The sequence below is a fragment of the Sapajus apella genome, unplaced genomic scaffold (assembly GCF_009761245.1).
Source record: "Sapajus apella isolate SASKATOON/1434 unplaced genomic scaffold, GSC_monkey_1.0 scaffold9, whole genome shotgun sequence".
Lineage (NCBI taxonomy): Eukaryota > Metazoa > Chordata > Mammalia > Primates > Cebidae > Sapajus > Sapajus apella.
In genome coordinates, this window is record NW_022436949.1 from 20,860,853 (window position 1) to 20,881,144 (window position 20,292).

The 20,292-nt window shown below is 39.2% G+C and overlaps 1 protein-coding gene across 1 annotated transcript in view; it reads right to left on the reverse strand.

Moving 5' to 3' along the window:
- The window catches only part of KLF12 (Kruppel like factor 12), a 636,627-nt gene that overhangs the window by 473,872 nt on the left and 142,463 nt on the right, over positions 1 to 20,292 (reverse strand). The gene's annotated exons all lie outside the window — the stretch shown is intronic.

A 20,292-nucleotide genomic window follows, 5' to 3' on the forward strand; every position in this document is an offset into this window, starting at 1 on the left:
TAGTCTCCCTTATCTGAAAAGAAAATGCTCCAAGACCCCCAGTGGGTGCCTAAATGGTGGAAAGTACCAAATCTAATTGCCATCAATTAGAACACATTTCGTTCCTGCCTTTCATTCACCATTGTGATGCCATTTCCATCTCAACTATTCATGAATTGTGGCTGTAACCTTTGCAGTTTGAGGTTGAACAGCAAAAGTAGCATGAATTTCTTTTCCTTCTTCACAATTTCATGGATAGGAGCTTCATTTTTACTGTAGATGTTAGCAATGTCAACAAACTACTTTTCTTTCCTTCTTATTGAGAACTTTTACCTTTCACTTAAAGGAAACACTTGATGGCTTTTCTATGGCATATCTGAATTGCCAGCATCAGTATTCCTGTGCTGTGGGGCCATTATTAAGTAAAATAAGGGTGACTTGAACACAAGTACTGTGACAGCACAACAGTTAGCCTGGTCACCGAGATGGCTACTTTCAAGGGACACATGGGGGGACTGGGGAGCACAGTGCGGATACACTAGATAAAGGAACACCTCATGGCCTGGGGTGGACAGGCCAGAACGCACAAGATTTTATCACAATACTCAGAACTAACTTTGAGTTTACTTCTGGGATTTTCCATTTAAATATTTTCAGACTGTAGTTGACCTTGGGTAGCTGAAACTACTGTATTTTCAATGACTTTAATTCCATGAAATAAAAATGTAAAACTCTTATTAACAGTTATAATATAATAAAATAGTGGTGCTCTGTCCCTGATTATTAATTTTAGGACTTAAAATAGGCAATAAGTTTTTTTTAGCACTTGGTTAAATGATTGTTAACTTATTTAGGTAATTGCAAGCCTGGATAGAGGATTTACTTTAGAGTACAAGAGAGGACTGAAGAGTAATAGTTTTGAAGACTAGGGTTTGAAATAGGATGAAGAAATGCCACTTTGGAGACATTTTTGTATTACTCTTTTCATTTAAAACTATAATTGCAACCAGATAAAAATAAAATATGATTAAGTGTTTCGTCCATGGACAAAAGCTGTACAAGCCTCAAACTAAGAAGAATTTCCAGGCTGGGCTTGGTAGCTCACACCTGCCATCTTAGCCCTTAGGGAGGCTGAGGTGGGTAGATTGCTTGAGTTCAAGAATTCGAGACCAGCCTGGGCAACAATGGGAAAACCTGTGTTTACAAAAAATACAAAAATTATTCTGGGTGTGGTGGTGCTCACCTGTAGTTCTAGTAACTCTGGAGGCTGAGGCAGGAGAATTGCTGGAGACTGGGAGGCAGAGGTTGCAGTGAGCTGAGATCGCACCACTGCACTCCAGCCTGGGTGAGAGAGCGAGATCCCATCTCAAAAAATAAATAAATAAGAAGAATTTCGAAACCTAGGAGCAATTCAAAGGAAACTAAGATATTCTGGCTCGGAAATGATTGAAGCTTATAAATATACAAATCAGGGAATAGGCTTGACAGAAGTAACCTATCTGCAATGTGATTTGAAGACATTACAGTGATGAGATTAAGAATAAAGATCACTCTTTATGTGCTTGTGAAAGTAACCAACCAAAAATATTAGGAATAAGAAATAATCCAATTAATTGGCAACATGTTAAAAAATGCATGTTGAAAAGAAGAGAGAGAAAGTGAACAAATGCAAACTAAGGAGCAGTAGCACTCCCGGAGAATAAAAAGGGCAATGAATACTACAAGGTTGGTTCATTTCTGGCAGTCCTTTCCAAGCATGAGGGTGGCCTGACTTTGGAATATAAATAGATGCTCTGGATGGTACAGTCCTTTAATGAGGAAAAACAGTCCACTGGGCTCCTACAGTGGTGAAAATAGACAGAAGAGACAAGTCAACACATTTGCTCTGATTCCAGATTTACTAAGCCATTTTGTAAAATTTCATTTCTCAGTACAGGCGGGTTGGCAGCAATTTTACACTAAGTTTCTCTTATTAACTGTTTGTCATTCCAGTACACACAATTCATATGTGACTCAGGGTCCAGATGAACTTATTTTCCTTTCCAGGCAAAATATGAACTCAGTAAGTTTTTCTGCTCCCCTTTCAAACATTAGCTTCTTCCTTCAGGTTCTTACCCCACCATATTCACATAATTGTATTACTTCTTTAAGGACCAAAGGTTTTTGTTTTTGTTTTTGTTTGTTTTTGCTAGTACTTTAGATAGGGAGCGCTTAGCCTGGGCAACACAGGGTTTCTACAAAAATAATAATTTTTAAAAAATCAGGTGGGTGCTGTGACTCATTCCTGTAATCCCAGCACTTTAGGAGGCTGAGGCGGGAAGATCACTTGAGCTCAGGAGTTCAAGACCAGCCTGAGCAACATGGCGAAACCCTGTCTCTACAAAAAATACAAAAATTCGCTGAGGATAGTGGTGTGCACATCAGTAGTCCCAGCTACTTGGGAGGCTGAGGTGGGAGGATTGCTTGAGTCCAGGGAGTCGAGGCTGCGGTAAGCACCACTGCCTTCCAACCTGGGTGCCAGAGTGAGACCCTGTTACAAATAATTATAATAATAATAAAATAAAAATAAAAATAGAGGGGTCTTGAGACCTAAAAGTTGATCGAATCAAAGCATAAATGTCAGATAAAAGTAGAAAGATACAGCAATTTCATACTAATTAAGAGCTATCGTTTATTAAATGATGGCCATGTACCTTTTACTCTTAACGTATATGTTGGGTTTAAGTCACATAGCTACAAAATTGGGGTGTTAAAGACAAAATGCTTTTTCCTCCTCCATTGTAATTCAAATGATGTAAAGGTAAGAGCTCCCAGCTTCCTTGACAGTGGCAGATTTTGTATTCTCCCTTCAAGTTTACACAGGAATTTCTTGAATTCAATGAAGTCAGTTTAAGGTTTCAAATCAGCCAGCTCATGATTCTCAGTTTTTTCTTTGATGTCACGAGTTGAACTAAGACCTGGGTCAGAAAGGATGTCAAGGAGGGACTGGCGAAAACATTGTTCTGTCCTATGGATGAGTTATCTGGTCCAGAGGTTGCCCTCTGTGCTTGTTCAGCACATCAAGTTATAGCTGGTCCGGCCTGGACTTGCACACGTGCTGTAACTATACTAAGTCCGTACCTTTTCTGTTCTGGCTGTCATAGTTTTTTCATCTTCCTTGTTCCAAATATGGGATTTCATTTGGTCTAGCTGTTGCCTCTTTGCAAACCCCATTGGCTTTCCCCGTAACTACACTCATGTTAGGGATCTCAAAGATGCAAGAACCAGAGGCCTTAGCCACTATTACTTAACAGCGTTTAGTTTGTTAGAGTCAGAGCTTCTCTAGGTCACTTGCAGTGTGGTGGGATTTACCCAGGAAAGCAAAGCTATTGACCTTCTGGTCTAGGATCTGCTGAATCTATTGCCCACTGTCCTGGGTTTCTAGGCATGATCCTTGTGAATTTACCTTCCTATCTGCCCATCTGAATTTTTAACCCTTTACTTTCAAATTTAAAGTGAAATAGTGAAATTTTTGTTCCAGATTGAATATGAACACCCCACTGAAGCAAGAAATACTATTTATTCAATAAGTAGAGACTTGAAAAAGGAATAAACTTATAAACATAAATTGCAATGGTTGAATTTTCAAAAATAGTATCTTCTTCTTTTATCCCATAGTAAGAATTTACATGGCTAGAAAAAAATTATTTTTGCAAAATTATAGTAGCTAGATCTCTGCTTGAATTTTGTTTATATACAGTTTACCTCCCAGAATCTCTGAGATTGTGGAGTTAGACTTAGCCCATGGGTTAAGTGGTTAAATGTTCCAATATAAGATCACCAGGGTTTTCCCACGAATTTCTCCTTCTTCCTTTTCCCTGCCAGGGAGCCTAACCTGTCCACAGAAGAGGCTTCCCTCTAGTAGGCAAAAAAAGGGTGGGCAAGTGTCTTAGGGTTGTGGAAAATGATGTACAGGACCCCAGTCCAAATCCCCTGGATTATCCACTAGCTGTGAGGAGTAGTGACGGTCCCATCACTGGGCCATGGCAGAATCTGGCTCAAGAGATGACGGGTACTAGCCAGTCTGGCTCTTCCATCATCCTGGGATCTCTACTGTCCAGGGTCCGAAGGTCCCGCTTGCCTATTTAGCTTCTACCTCACTAACTATGGGTTCTCCCTGCAGCTTGAACATGATGTCTTGTTTCTTCTTCCAAAGTCAAACTCTTCAAATATATTGCCAGCCACCAAATTTATGCCTAAGCTGGAATCCCCTAAAATTAGCTTTCCCTTTATGAGAAGGGGATTTATTTCATTGGACTTTTCACAGTCAGAGCTAATAGCTTTAAAAATAATATTCTCTATCTCTCTTTCCTCTGCTATCAAGATTTGCTCAGTGTACTTCATATCACAGTTGACTTTGTGCATACAGTCCTCTCACAGGATCATGGTTCTGACTTGCTCCAAGTCTTGTCTAAGGTTTCAGTTAGTTCATGGTGCAAGTATTCTTTGCATGAATGTTCTCTGGAATTTCAAGCATGCCCCCACATGCAGTAGGTTTAAAATTTTACGTCACTAACCTAGGTGTGCAAAATTCTAACACTGTTTATTTCTCTACAAGTGAAATTTAATCAGTTCTATAGCTCTTGCCTTTTTTTTTTTTTTTTTTTAAGACAAAGTTTTGCTCTTGTTGCCCAGGGTGCAGTGCAATGGCATGATCTTGGCTCACTGCATCCTCCACCTCCCAGGTTCAAGGGATTCTCCTGCCTCAGCCTCCCAAGTAGCTGGGATTACAGGCACCAGCCACCGTGCCTGGCTAATTTTTTGTATTTTTAGTAGAGATGGGGTTTTACATGTTGGCCAAACTGGTCTCGAACTCCTAACCTCAGGTGATCCACCCACCTCGGCCTCCCAAAGTGCTGGGATTACAGGTGGGAGCCACCATGCCCAGTCTGTAGCTTCTATTTTTAAGATGGCAGAAAAACAATCTGAGCAACTCAAGGTAACTTAGTTCCTTATGGCTTATATGTGGCCAATTCCAATGAAATCTTCAGTTTGTGATATATCCCCTTCCTTTCCTTTCTTTTCCTCTGGGATAATCTGTGTTGAGAGGAGTGCTGTTGCTTTTGTGTCATCCTAGCATTGGTAGGGGTACTCAGCCCAAGTAATTTCTTCTGACCCTGCTGGCCTCTAGTGAGGTACAGCGCACCTGATGGGTCTCTGTTGTAGTGTCCTGGAATCTGCTGCTGATACCAGTGTTTCCGTATGACCTGTTGTCTCGGCATGTACACAGTCTTGGTCCACTCTTGGTTGTGCCACTTCTATGTATGGAAACCTTTTGTATAGACAACTTTCTCAGCCCTTCTTGTGCATCCTTCAGAGGCTGTGTTGGAGACTTCCTCCAGAACGCACCTTCCAAAGTTATATCTTGGGAAGCTAAGCCACAGTCCTTTCTGCTTTGAAAATCTCCCCTGAATATAGGATTTATACTGCTATCTCTCTTCATAATTTTTATTCCAAATTGGTACAGAGTTCTGGGAACTTTTCAGAGGCCTCTGTATGGTCTAGTCATGTTTCTTCCAAACCAATTCATTCTAGCCATTGGATTCCTCTCTTGTCTCCTTTGGGATGAAGGAACCTGCCATGTAATCAGCATACAGGTTTTTCTACACTACAGTTTATGGTATAAAATGTATGCTCTGGGCCGGGCGCGGTGGCTCACGCCTGTAATCCCAGCACTTTGGGAGGCCAAGGCAGGTGGATCACGAGGTCAAGAGATCGAGACCATCCTGGTCAACATGGTGAAACCCCGTCTCTACTAAAAATACAAAAAATCAGCTGGGCATGGTGGCGCGTGCCTGTAGTCCCAGCTACTCAGGAGGCTGAGGCAGGAGAATTGCCTGAATCCTGGAGGTGGAGGTTGCATTGAGCCAAGATCACGCCATTGCACTCTAGCCTGGGTAACAAGAGCGAAACTCCATCTTAAAAAAAAAAAAGGTATGCTCTGAGTCAACCAATAAGCACATGATAGAGAATGAGGTATCCATCCTCTCAAGCATTTATCCTTTGAGTTACAAACAATCTGATTACATTATTTAACATTTTAAAATATACATGTTATTATTGACTATAGCCACCTTATTGTGCTATCAAGTAGTAGATCTTATTAATTCTTTCTATTTCTTGTTTTGGAACACATAGAAATCTCCATACCCACCCCTGCCCTCCCGCTTTCCTTCCCAATGTCTGGTAACAATCCTCCTACTCTCTCTGTTTCATCAAATCAATTGATGTGATTTTTAGATCCCACAAATAAGTGAGAACATGATATTTGTCTTTCTGTGCCTGGTTTATTTCACTGAACATAATGATCTCCAGTTCCATCCACGTTGTTGCAAAGGACTGTATCTCATTCTTTTTTTTTTTTTATGACTGGATAGTATTCCATCGTGTATATGTACCACATTTTTTTTTTATCCATTCATTGGTTGATGGGCAGGTTGCTTTCCAGTCTTAGCTGTTTTAAACAGTGCTGCAACAGCATAGGAGTGAAGGCATCTCTTCACTTTGGAAATTTGACAGAGATGATTTGGTTAGTATTTTATTCTGTGTGTGTGAGAGGGTATGCCAGTATAAACTTAACATAAATGAGATCATATATGTTGTTTTACCACTTTCTTTTTGCATTTAACAATGAATCTCAGGGGAGTATTCTACATCAACGAATAAAGATATACACATTTAGTGGCTGCCTAGTTTTCTATTATATAGAGGTATAGTAATTTACCAATCAAGAGATATTTGATTTATTTAACAAATTCTACAAGTATAAAAAATGCTGTAATAAATACTCTTGTACATGTATCTTTATTTTTTCCAAGTATCTCTTTATGACAGATTCCAGAATGGAACTTAGAGGGCTGATATGGCCAAACATTGGTTTACCTGATCCTATAGCCAAGGGTCCCATAGCAGGGCTAACATTACCTGTGAAATCAAATTATGTGATGGATCGCGAGCTGATTACCTAGGAAAATCATTGCTGTATTTTAAAAAATGTGTTATCCTAAACTTACTATTTAACTTTTGTAGGGTAAAGGATGGAGCTTGGCTATGCTCATCCACCCTAAGAAAGAGCCAGCAACTCTTAACATGATAGACACAAATACTAGCACAGAGTGAAAGAAGGGGAGCTCAAAGTGATCACTGGAGGTGGTCACCTTATGGGCATATTTTTCCGGATCACTTAGGCTTCCTGGGGAGCCAATACAAAATCTGGGATTTATCCCAGACCAGTCATTAAGCTTCCTGCTGCCCTCAAATGCTGACCAGAGAATGTTAACAGCCTAAGCCTGGCCAATCGTTTGGGTCAGAGAAAACTGTTAAGCACAAGGAATTCAGTGCTGGGCCTTTTCTTTTCTTTTCTTTTCTTTTCTTTTTTTTGAGGCAGAGTCTCGCTCTTTTGCCAGGCTGGAGTGCACTGGCGCGATTCCGGCTCACTGCAGTTTCTGTTTTCCAGTTTCAAGCAATTCTCCTGCCTCAGCCTCCCGAGTAGCTGGGATGACAGGCACATGCCACCACGCCGGCTAATTTTTTGCACTTTTTAGTAGAGACGGGGTTTCACCATGTTGGCCAGGATGGTCTCGATCTCCTGACCTCGTGATCCACCCGCCTTGGCCTACCAAAGTGCTGGGATTACAGGTGTGAGCCACCGCGCCCGGCTGGGCCTTTGCTTTTCTTGGGTATCGATTAATTGGGAGCAAATACCTACTGAGTCCTTAGACATCCTGCTGTCTCCCATGGTATTATCAGGGTGCCCTCACAACCAGCCCTCTTCCCTACAACTCCCATTTATCTCCTCAGGTAGCTCTCCTCCTCAGTCTTGTATTCATTGTGTGTGAGTTGCTGCTGCTTCTGCTACACTTTATTGGCTTATTCTTAATGCAAATTTAAAATATTATGGCTTAAAATCATGTTTCTCTTTAAAGTTTCCTTCATAGTGACATTGGTAGAAATAAGTGGGGTGTAGACTGGGCATGTTTGGACATGACTGAGAGAAGAGAGAGCAAGGGAGGCACGTTCAGGGCTTCAGGGGAAGGCCCTGTGGGTGGTCTGCATGAGGGCAGCGACCTGTGAAGGCTGCGGGGGCTGGACTATGAGTGAAGACACATGTGTGGCTGCAGAATGTTTGGCTGGATTCCTGCCTGACTACCCCCACCCTGTGGGGGATTTGCAGGGGGTGTAAAATGGAGGAGAGCTGGGAGTTGCTAGAGTTCTTGGAGCAATCTACTGCCAGGATTAGGGAAGCCGGAGTGACCTGCCAGGGTTAGCGATGTGGGCAATTCACGGTCTGGGATTAGGGGTGAACAGAAGGCCACAGGGACCCTTCACTCACACTCTTGCTTTCTTGTTAGAATCTGCTTTTTGCTTTTCCTGAACTTCTGAACTTAGATTAGGAAGCAGTCGGCCGGCTTCTTGAGAAAGAAAGAGATCAAAACAAGTGAGTCCCAAAGAGAAATAAATCTTGGGGTAATCATGAGAAAGAAAAACATGGACAGAGGGAGTTGGTCATGGAAGAGACTATTGGATTATTAAAATAAAAAGGCCATATATAGATATAGAATGTTGGGTGAGGTGGGGGTGTTATAAAATATATAAATACATAAGAATATGAAGAAGAAAATGCTTAATATTAATAGGGTAGAGTAAACTTTCAGGTCAGAGACTTTGCCTGACACATAGGTAGTTTGCAACAAATGTTCACTGAGTGACTAAATGGAAAACTAATGTTAGAGAAAAATGAATGAGTAAAAAGTCATCCACCAATCTAGATTTTAATTCACAAAGATTTTGTAAATGTTTTTAAAGTTGAAAGAGCTCCTACATTGATTCATTGTTTCAATGAGCATGTGTGCCTACTATGTGCTAGTCAGAGGGATTGGAAAATCATATATCCCAGTTTCTCTGTATGTAAATATGAGAAAACAGGCATGAGCTTCCTATACCTCAGGTACCTTGAGGCAAGGCTAAGATCAGAACCCAGATATCCTGAATCATAGACCTTTGCATGTCCCACTAGGTCATCTATTGATAATCCATTCCTTCTATGGATTAAGTACACTGGGACTCCTGTGCCTACCTGTGCCCATATAACCTTGTCTGGCAAACACAAAGGACACCCTTCAGAAATAACGGTTTCACATGAATGAGTGCCATCTTTAGGAAAGGGTATTTAAAAATACATATATAATTTCACACCAAGACAAGTCATAAAAGTGTATAACAGGTAAGAGAACCATACCTTCCTGAATTCCAATCCGGATAACCTGATCTAAAAATGTAAGAAAAATAAATGAAGAAAGTATGTAATGATGCTTAAAATTCTAAAAGTACGGTTTTAATCACAGAAAATTTTGTCCTATGCTAAAAGATTTTGAAAATGGACAACGGGGGATAATGCACATATTTCACTATGACTTTAGCCTGCTCTGGAGTAATGGAGAAATATTTAGGTCTGTTTAGCACATGTAACCCCAAGGGAGACAAGTTGCTGTATGCCTTAAGGTCATTCAGTTTCTTTCACTTTTATTCAGTAATTACAAGATAGTCTCTACTTTTAAATTTATTTTTCAGGTAGACATTTCTATCATAAAGTTACATTTCCAGCCAGGCACAGTGGCTCATGCCTGTAATCCCGGCATTTTGGGAAGCTGAGGTGGGGAGATTGCCTGAGCTCAGGAGCTCGAGACCAGCCTGGACAATATGGCAAAACCCCGTCTCTACCAAAAATGCAAAAACTGCATGTCTGTGTCCCAGCTACTTGGGAGGCTGAGGCGGGAGAATCACTTGAGCCCAGGAGGTCAAGGCTGCAGTGAGCTGAGATCATACCACTACACTCCAGCCTGGGTGACAGAGGGAGACCCTGTCTCAAAAAAAAAAAAAAAAAAGGTACTTTTCCAACTAAAGTGAGTGAGTATCACAGTCTACCGGGTGGTTATCTTTTTTTCTGAGTAAATCAGTAAATTGGCAATTTGGCTTATGAATGCCTTGCAGTTTGGTTATTGTGAATTAACTCCTGGGAAAGAACTGAACATCCTATTTCAGAATTTATAAAAGTAAGTCGTATAATTTCTTCTTTAGTGTAGGACTGTGGTGTAACAGTATGTGTTCCCACATTCTGTGTACTGAAATTCTCATCCAGTAGCGATCTCATTGATACACTGACGTCAAATGGCACTCATTCTAAAATATCCATCTACTAGGTCTGTTGTATTCATCTTATTTGTACCATCTTATAACTAGATGTTCATTGAAAATAAGCAAATGGATACATTCTTGCGTATTTGTTGTTGCAGAGAGAAGAGAATAAGAAAAACTCATCTGCAGTAAAGTTTCTGTGTTTTTAGGCAATGTCTCAGCTTAATACAGATCCAGGCACTTCCAGAGGACAGAGAGCATAGAACAAATAAAGGGTCTTTATGTAAGTGCCAAATGACCCATAGGGGGAGAAAAGATGGGACCCTTGGGGTTTTTGGCTTCTGCCTTGTAGCCTCACCTTCAGAAATCCAGAAAAAGAGTTAAATTCCTTAGAGACTTAGAAGCACATAATTCATAAAGGGAAGAAACCTATGGAGGTTAAGGGAGACAAAGAATGGGACACACTGCATGAGGTCAGTAGGGAGGAAGAATTCTGGGTAGTTAATCCAGAGCACTTGAATTTGAGTTGGGTGTTGGCTTGCTCTAATTAAGTTCAAGTGCAAGTACACAAGGCTTGCTGTTTTGTGGGCATTAAAGAAATTCTGATAGGCAAGAGATGGGAATAGCTCCTCTTCACCCTCTTCAGCAAGGGAGCCATCAGAGCAGAGCAGAGGAGTAACCACGCTGGGACCACTGGAGACCTCATAACTAGGAGGCCAAGCTGTTCATGCAGGAGGGGTCCATAGGGTGGAACACGGAGATTGGTTTTGGACATTCAGGATAGTCTTTTTTTTTTTAATTGGTAAGGCAGTGTTTGAATCCACTCTGGTAAGGCTTCCCACACTGGACTAGGGGGAATTGGGAAAGGTGGTTTAGAATTTTAGCAAATTTGTTGATCTGTGCTGAGCCATATTGTAAAAAAATTGTTATAACCTGTAATGGGTTGTATCGTGTCCTTCCAAAATTTACATCCACCTGGAACCCTGAACTTATTTGAAAATAGGATCTTTGCAGGTGTAATTAGTTCAGGTTCTAAGATAAAATCTTACCGAATTTAGGGTGGGTCCTAAATTCAAAGCCTGGTGCCTCTGAAGGGGAAAAGAGAGGGAGATTTGGACACATATAGAGACACAGGGAAGAAGACTCTGTGGAGATGAAGACAGAAGTTAAAGTGATGCAGCTACAAGCCAAGGCTGCCAGGAGCCACCCGAAGCTGGACGAAGACATGGAACAGATTCTCCCTCAGAACCTCCAGAAGGAATAACCCTGCTAATGTGCTGGTTTCAAACTTCTGGACTCCAGATGGAGAGAATCACCTGTTGTTTTAAGCCACTGAGTTTGTGGTGATTTGTTACAGCAGCCCTAGGAAGCTAATATGTAACCTTTAGTCCTCAATTTCAGATCCAGCCTCCAGTGGCCTGTGGAAATATGGGCTGCATGTTTAATTATTTAGCAATTGAGTAGAGATTAATTTTCATTCCATCTCAATTATTTCCTTCTTAAGTGCTCCATATACGCAAGCAAATCCACACAGATAAGTGTTCATGAATAGATTCAGGGGTCAGGGGGAGTCATATGAAATGCTCAAATCAGTTTTTTTAATTCTCTGATTAATCTGGAGATGATGTACTTAAATTGCTCCATTTTAAATCAATATATTTTAAATTCTCCATCATATTTGCAATTTATCTTATAAGAAAATATTTAGACTATCAGATAGTTTATTTTAATGAGTTATATAAATTCCATGGTGGAGTGGAACACTGGAAAAGTGGCAGCAACAGATACTACTTTTATTTCCAAAAGACAGAGGTTTAACTATAATCACAAGCCCACAAAACCTGGAGTTGCAGCAGAGTTAGGAACAATGGGACCCTTTTTTGTAAAATATGTGAATGATGGGTTCAAGGCAACCGTTCAGCTCAGAAAACTCATATTCTCATTCTCTGTGTTCTTTGTCTACTGTCCTCCTCTCAAACATACGGCTGAATGACACTACAAAGGAACCCTCTTGTTTGACAACACAGATTGATCAACACTGAAGAGGCTTTGACCAACATCTCTTTTATCTTCAACCTTTAACTCAGCTTCTGCTGTACCACTGACCTCTTTCAACTTGATTCTTAAATTAAGCCAGATGCTTAAAATTTGGGTTTTCCCTGTGCCTTCCTCCAGAGTAAATCCCAACAACGAGAAAACTTGCCCATTTTCTTTTGTCTATATGTGTGTAAAATAATATGACTCTGAAAGGGTAGCATTTAATGCTATTTATTTTCCTTGCTGTCTTACCTCTTGGGATTCTGCCTGTTTATTCTCTTCCACCTCCTCAGCGTGTGCATAGTCTTTATTTTCCACCCCTGGCAGAGGTTTGCAGGTCAACTGTGGAATGCAGAGGCATTGGTGAAAGTACCCAGCCCAAGTCCTTATGATTATTACTGCTCTGCTAACTTTGGAAAACAGCAAGAGATATGGAATAAAACAATAAATACAAAGGTAGCATGTGCATTTTTTAAAAGTGTGTGCAAGAAAAGGGATTAAGAATGAAAATAAATTCCATCAAAAAAAGCAAAAACGACAACAAAAAGGACAAATGAATTGGTACTCAAGTCCAATTAGTTTATATTAAGAAGAGAAGAATGGAGATAAGAGTAAAAGGAATTAGTAAAATGGAATCTGAAGGAGAGAAAAAGGAAGGTAGAGGCTATAGAAAGAGAGAAAATAAATGAAATGGAAAAGGTTATCCTTATACACTGTTGGTGGGAATGTGAATTAGTACAACTACTATGGAGAACAGTTTGGAGATTCCTCAAAAACCTAAAAGTTGAGGTACCATATGCTCTAGAAATCCCACTGCTGGGCATATACCCAAAAGAAATAAAATCAGTATATTGAAGAGATATCTGCACTCATTATTTGTTGCAGCACTGTTTACAATAGCTAAGATATGGAATCAGCCTAAGTGTTTATCAACAGATGAATGGGTAAAGAAAATGTGGGATATATACACAATGAAGTACTACACAGCCATATAAAAGAATGAAATCCAATCATCTGCAGCAACATGGATGGAACGAGAGATCATTACATTAAGTAAAATAAGCCAGGCATAGAAAGTCAAACATCTCATGTTCTCACTTATTTGTGGAATCTGAAAAATGAAATCAGTTGAGCTAGAGAATAGAAAGATAGTTACCAGAGACTGGAAACAGTCATGTGGATTGGAGGAGAGGTGGGGATGGTTCATGGGAACAAAAAAATGGAAAAGCATGAGTAAGACCTACTATCAGATAGCACAATAGGGCAACCATAGTCAATAATGAATGTAATTTGATTGTTTGTAACTCAAAGGATAAATGCTTGAGGGGATGGATAACCCCATGACGTGCTTATTTTGCATCGCATGCCTATGTCAAAACATCTTGTGTACCCCACAAATATATATACCTACTATGTGCCCACAAAATTTTTTTAAAATAATTTAAAAATTAAAGAAATAAAATAGTTACAAAATAAGAAAGAAAAAGTAAAGAAGGAAAAAAAATATCAGTATGATGTATGAGAACAAGGACAAAAAATAGGGGAATAATTGAAGATGACACGTGAATTTCAGGAAAAGTACATCTGGTCATTGCTTTCTAGTGGAAGGATTCCAATAATTATGACAGTTTCTGTGTTTCCATTTGGCAGTCAGTATAATACAGTGGGAATACCTTTGGTCAGAAAGGACTGTACTGTAGTCATGTTTGTCACTGTCTAGTCGAATGATCACTGACAGGTCACTTAATCCTCTGTTTTCTTCCCAAAATTAACAAAAATACATATTTATGGTTTTTTTTCTTTTTAAGAAGCTATGACTTTATGTATTTCTGAAGACATTTTAGTCAAAATGATTAATCAGAAGTCAATATGGAAATTTTATTTTTAAATCCTTGTATTTACTCTAATATTTGTGTATTCACTGCAAATTAGTCATATTTTAATTTTCTTTATCCCTTTTTATATTACGCCAGTAGAAAGTCTTAACACATGAAAATAGGTAGGACAACTTGTCACGTTTAACGTATCTGGATTTGTGACAAAAAAAAGAATGCGCTAAATTATTTCTAAAATGTTAGTTCAAGATGGTTCATTTAAATGGTTTCTTGAATTTCTGAGATATATGTTCTTTTAAAGCGTAAAAGATTCAGTGAAGGTCATAGATTCATGGCCAAGCACTTATGTGCTGGGTTCAAATAAGAGAAAATCCAACTAAGTAGTGCCTTATACATGTAATATGTCTGGAAGCTGGCAGTTGCTTATATAGCCTCAACAATAAAATGGGATCATTCAGTGGAACTGGAGGATATTATGTTAAGTGAAATAAGCCAGGCACCAGAAGACAAACTTCATATGTTCTCACTTATTCATGGGAGCTAAAAATCAAAACAATTGAACTGATGGAGATAGAGAGTAGAATGATGGTTACCAGAGGCTGAGGAGGGTCGTGGAGAGTGGGGGTGGCTAATGGGCAAAAAAATATAGTTAGGTAGAATGAATAAAACCTAGTATTTGATAGCACAACAGGGTGACTACAGTCACAGACAATAATAAATTACTGTACATTTTTAAATAACTAAAAGTGTAATTAGAATGTTTGCAACCCAAAGAAATGATAAATGCCTAAGGTGATGACTACCCCATTTACCCTGATGTGATTCCAATGCATCGTGTTCCTGGATCAAAATATCTCATGCACCCTATAAATATAAACACCTTCAATGTACCCATAAAAATTAAAAATTGAAAAGTTTTTTAAAAATGGGATCAAGAAACGTGATTCTTTTCATCCTTCCATTTTGTCATTCTCAGTGGGTTTTTCATATTTTCTTTTCTTTCTCTCTCTTTTTTTTTTTTTGCAATGGAGTCTCCTTCTGTCACTGAGACTGGAGTACAGTGGTGCAATCTTGGCTCACTGCAACCTCCACCTCCCCATTCAAGTTATTCTCCCACCTCATCCTCCCGAGTAACTGGGATTACAAGTGCCTGCCACCATGCCCAGCTAATTTTTATATTTTTATTAGAGATGGGTTTTCACCATGTTGGCCAGGCTGGTCTTGAACTCCTGGCCTTAACTGATCCACCCACCTCGGCCTTCCAGAGTGCTGAAATTTTAGGCATGAGCCACCATGCCTGGCCTCGTATTTTCGTATTTAGATTTGTCCCATGGTTGCAAGGTAACTGCCACATCACCAGGTTTAAATCTTTACATCAATATTACGAACAGGAAGGGATAAATTACCGTATTCTTTTGAAGCGGGAAGGGAAATGCCAGGTTTCTCTATGTCTCATTAGCTAGAACTGCTTCACGTGCCACCTCTGGACCAACCATTCACAGAAGAGAATGAGATTATTATGAATGGCCTAGACCAATCATATCTCTTTCCTTGGGGTTATGTTAGGATCCCGCACTGCCCAAGGTCAGAGGACCTCTGCTCACTGCAAAATCATGTTTCTGTTACCAGGGAGGAAAGATATAATGACTATTGAGTAGTCAACTCGCAGAAAGACTTGTTACACCTATGAGATACGTTATGTATAAAATCTGGAGACGGTGTTTCATTGCTGGTTGTTAGTTCAGAATGGATCGATTACACAGGATTTTGAACTCATGCATAAACACTTATTTTATTTTTTTGAGACAGGAGCTCACTCCCATGGCCCAGGCTGGGGAGCAGTGGTACAATCACAGCTCACTGCAGCCTTGACTTCCCAGGCTCTGGTGATCCTCCCACCTCGGCCTCCAAGTAGCTGAGACCCACAAGTGCTTGCCACCATGCTCAGCTAATTTTTGTGTTTTTTGTAGAGACAGGGTTTTGCCATCTTGCCTAGGCTGGTCTCAAATTCCTGGGCTCAAGTGATTTGCTTGCCTTGGCCTCCGAAAGTGCAGGATTACAGGCATGAGCCATTGTACTCGGCCAAGACTTTCTTTTTAAGACCTAAAAGACATCCTAAAAGATAACAAATGAAATACCATATTATTCGGTATTATTCGGAGGATTATTCGGAGACTCAAAGCTTCCGGTAAAATGATAGGTAAGACTGCAACTAAAAAATGATTACTAGAAGGAGATACTGAAGAGTACAATGATTACTCCTACTTAAATACGTCACTTCCATTAGAAAACAAACATAAGTTCTCCTGATGTCACCTTTTGTATTTTCCCCTATCTACATGTATTTTTATTATTTATTTTCTCTTTAATCCTATTTCTGCATGGATTTTCCCCCCTACTTTTCTTTGTCTACTAGACTCTGATTCAACCTCTACTGTTCTAATATTAAATACACAGTGCCACACATTTGATACTTGGAATAGTTCATTGGTATTCTCCTGCACCTTCTTTAACCTCTTTCAAATATATGCTCAAATAATTAGCTCTTCTCCCTCTGAAGCTGGGTTATCTCACTGATTTATATCACCCGGGATTCTATCAACTTCCTTCACCCGACATGCACACTTTGATTTTCTCTCTTTGCTCTCTTCAGAAATATTTGTGACTGATATTTTGCCTTTGTAATCATGCGGAAGCAAGCGTAGACAAAGAAAACCATATTTCTTCCTCTACAAAACTAGTGCTATGTATTGATCCTTCTCTCTGCTCACCTTGAACTCTTTAATTCTAATATGTTCTAGTCTCTATTTTTCCATTCACACACTTTGACCCTATATCTTGTATTATTTTCATTTTGTTCTTTGCCTCTTTATCTGTCCAGCTAAGGCATATAGAGATGCTCAAGCAAAGAATGCATTAAAGCATAATTTAACTAGCTTCCATGTCCCTAGCACGTTCTATAAGGAAAGGAAAGCCTTGGAACATCTGGCATACCTCCTTTTTTTGCTTATAGAGGCCAGAGGGGATTGGACAGAAAACTAGCTGTTGAATATTAGGTGAATGGGAACCAGTATAAAGTCAAGTGGAAATAGCTCCTTTTCCCAGAGGCTGTTTCTAACTGGACTTAGGGAGAAAATAAAATAAACTGGAACATTTCAGGTTCTAAAGAGAAATAACTTTTAAAATCGACTTTCCTACCTCTTCGCCACATCAAAACAATTTTGATGGGATTCAAAGTGAAGTGAAAAGTTAGCAAAAATCTGGTGAGTCTGAGGTATTCCAAATATTAAGCAAGTCAGTTTGGTACTGAAATGAGCCTCTCATTTCTCTAAAAGGAACTAATGTCAACCAAGTAGCTAACATATGCCAGGTACTGTGATTTTATACTTAATCTCGTGTTTAATTTAATCCTCCATTACATTACATTGTTCCTGATGTCTACACTGTAAAATCACAACATTTTTTCTTTATTATCATCAAACAGCAATGCCTCATTAAATGGAAGCAAACAGGATACTTGTTAATTTATTTAATAAATGTATATAGTTTATAAAAGTATAGATTAAAGAATGTGAGACACTAAAGTTATCATGAGCATGTTTTAAAAATATGAAATTAAAGTGGCAGAATGCTTAGACAAATTGGCTAAAATCCTTACATTGTTCTCAACCAGTACATTTTTACAAGAAACCTATTAGAATTCAAAATTTTCCAAAATGGGTTGGAGGGATTTTTACTAAAACAGGGTGCATATTGCATTTCTTATACAAATTGAGGTAACTATCATGAAATGAACTGGCTTTAAGCCAGTGAATTTTAGTGATATTTACCTGATTTCATATCAAGGCTTTGAAATGGTAGCTGTTCGAATTCTTTGCATCTCTGGCGGTGTTAAATGGTATTTGTGAGCCATTCTTTGCCCATCTTCTCACAGGTAACCCAATATGAACAGCGTTAGCAAGGGGACACTCGTTTCAGCTGCTCTGCAGCCTGCTCCTGTCCCCTGACCCTGACTGGACTCTGGCTCCATGTCTTATCTCCCTCTCCATGTTACAACTTTCTTTTGGCACAGTCGTGCTTGGCTGTCAATGTTTACTTGCGTGCACCTAACACTGAGTCCGAGTTTTGACTTCTGCCCAGTCCTCATGCCAACCTGGGTGCAACAACTTGTGAAATAGTCCACTGGTGATATTCGACACAGAGACCATGTGCCTCTTGGTGACAAGATCAAATCGCTCCCCAAGTCTGATCTATTGCTGGCTGCAAAGGCTGGGTTATATTCAGCAAACACAGTGACTGCAGTGTGTGAGCTTTCTCAAGGCTACCACTGGCAATTTAAAATGAAGCATGCTATTATAAATGGAAATAACGGGTGGCAAAGAGTTAGTGAGTGAGGAGGCTGCTGGAGAATGTTTGTGGCTTTTGTTCAGGTAAATCACCTATAAACAGTTTACCAACTTGAAGAAACTGGTTTATTTTGGCAATTCTAACCCAGAAGATACCTAGAGGATAATCGGAAGCCTCTGGGAAGAATCAAGGAGGAACAGGCTGTGTGCACTAATATTAGAAGTTCTTATGATGTGAAAGTATTAGGGATTGAAATTCATGTTTGTGAAGATTGTAGCTGCCTTGCATTTCCTGGCTGTGTAGAGAGTACAAACCAGCCATGGCTGGAGACAGAAATGCTTTTAATGATTTAGTTACCTTTTGGTAGCTTCAAAGCAAGAGTCTTAGATTGTATATTCTCAGGAAATGGGTTAGTGTTTGGAAACTTTTTAAAAAAGAATCAATGTTATTGACTAATTCAAATTATGGACCAAAGTATTATTAAGAAAATAATATTATCCAAGAAAGTATTTTAATAGATCATGGCTATGACTTTCAATGATATCGTAATATTTACAATATGCAATTTATAATGTTATTTGTGGCTGCAAGAGTTCTGTTCAGATAATAAAACAATAATCGCCATTATTATGTACCTACTTTTCACAGTCTAACACTAATACTGTGAAAAGCACATCACAAATGTGATCTCATTCATATGGGTATTTTATTCCTGTTTTATAGATGGAAACATTGATCCATAAAAAAAAATTAAATGATTGCAGAGCTAGAAGTCAAATCCAGGTATACCTTATTCTGTTTGTAAAATGGAGAGAATAATAACTAACACAGAGAGCAATTGTGAGGATTAAATAAATCTAAGTACAAAGAAGCATCCGGTAAGCTTTTAAAATGATATGCAACTGGTAGACGTTGTTAATATTGTTGATAGGCTTTAAAATAAGCTACCACTCTTTGCCCTTGGATAACTTTTTGAAATATTGAAGTATATTCCTTTTACACATCCCATCCTCATACTGTGTAAATTAAGTAAAAGAGGAACTATAAGCTGATAAGAAAATGCCCCTGGATCATTGAGTTATGATGCAGAAACAAAAGATAATGCCTTGAATGGCATTGAGGAGGAAGAGACCCCATGAACGTGAAGATTGTCTGGAGGGTAAGATAGCCACTTGGGAGAAGGCTGCTTGCTTCAACTTCAGGCTTGCTAATTAGTTTTACAGAAAAGCAGCTGTGTTACACTGCCCAAGGGGTCAACAGCTGCACATTTTTCACCCCACCTTTATGAGAGTCAAATTGTTTAAAAGCAAACAAATATTGGCATTTTTTTTTTCAGGAAAGCAAGTGGTAGATCCATTGCTCTAGTCTTCTGTATTCATCCTTATACAGCACATAATTTTTTAACATCCACATTTGTGCCTATAGACACTACAAACCGCAGCCACTGATATTTATGGTGATGAACTCACAAATCCCTTCTAAAAGGAAACTTACGTCCTATATGATTTGCGCAAGAAGAAGGTACAATACAGAAAGCATAGAGTTTGTTATAAAAATGCTTTCCATGGAAAATAATTAAAATTAAAATTCTACTCTCTACTTTCAATGTTAGTCTCTGGAAATATATTTAATTCATATTTACATATTACTATTACTATTATAAGCTGTTAAAATAGTAGCTTACAATTTATAAAGGCTTTTACATATTTAACACACTTAGCATTCCTGGGAGTTGAGCATTATTATCGTTATAAATTTTCAATTTCTTTAAGAATACAGGTTGGGCCCAGTGGCTCATGCCTGTAATCCCAGCACTTTGGGAGGCTGAGGTGGGCAGATCATGAGGTCAGGAGATCAAAACCATCCTGGCTAACACAGTGAAATCCCATCTCTACTAACAATACAAAAAAATTAGCCAGGC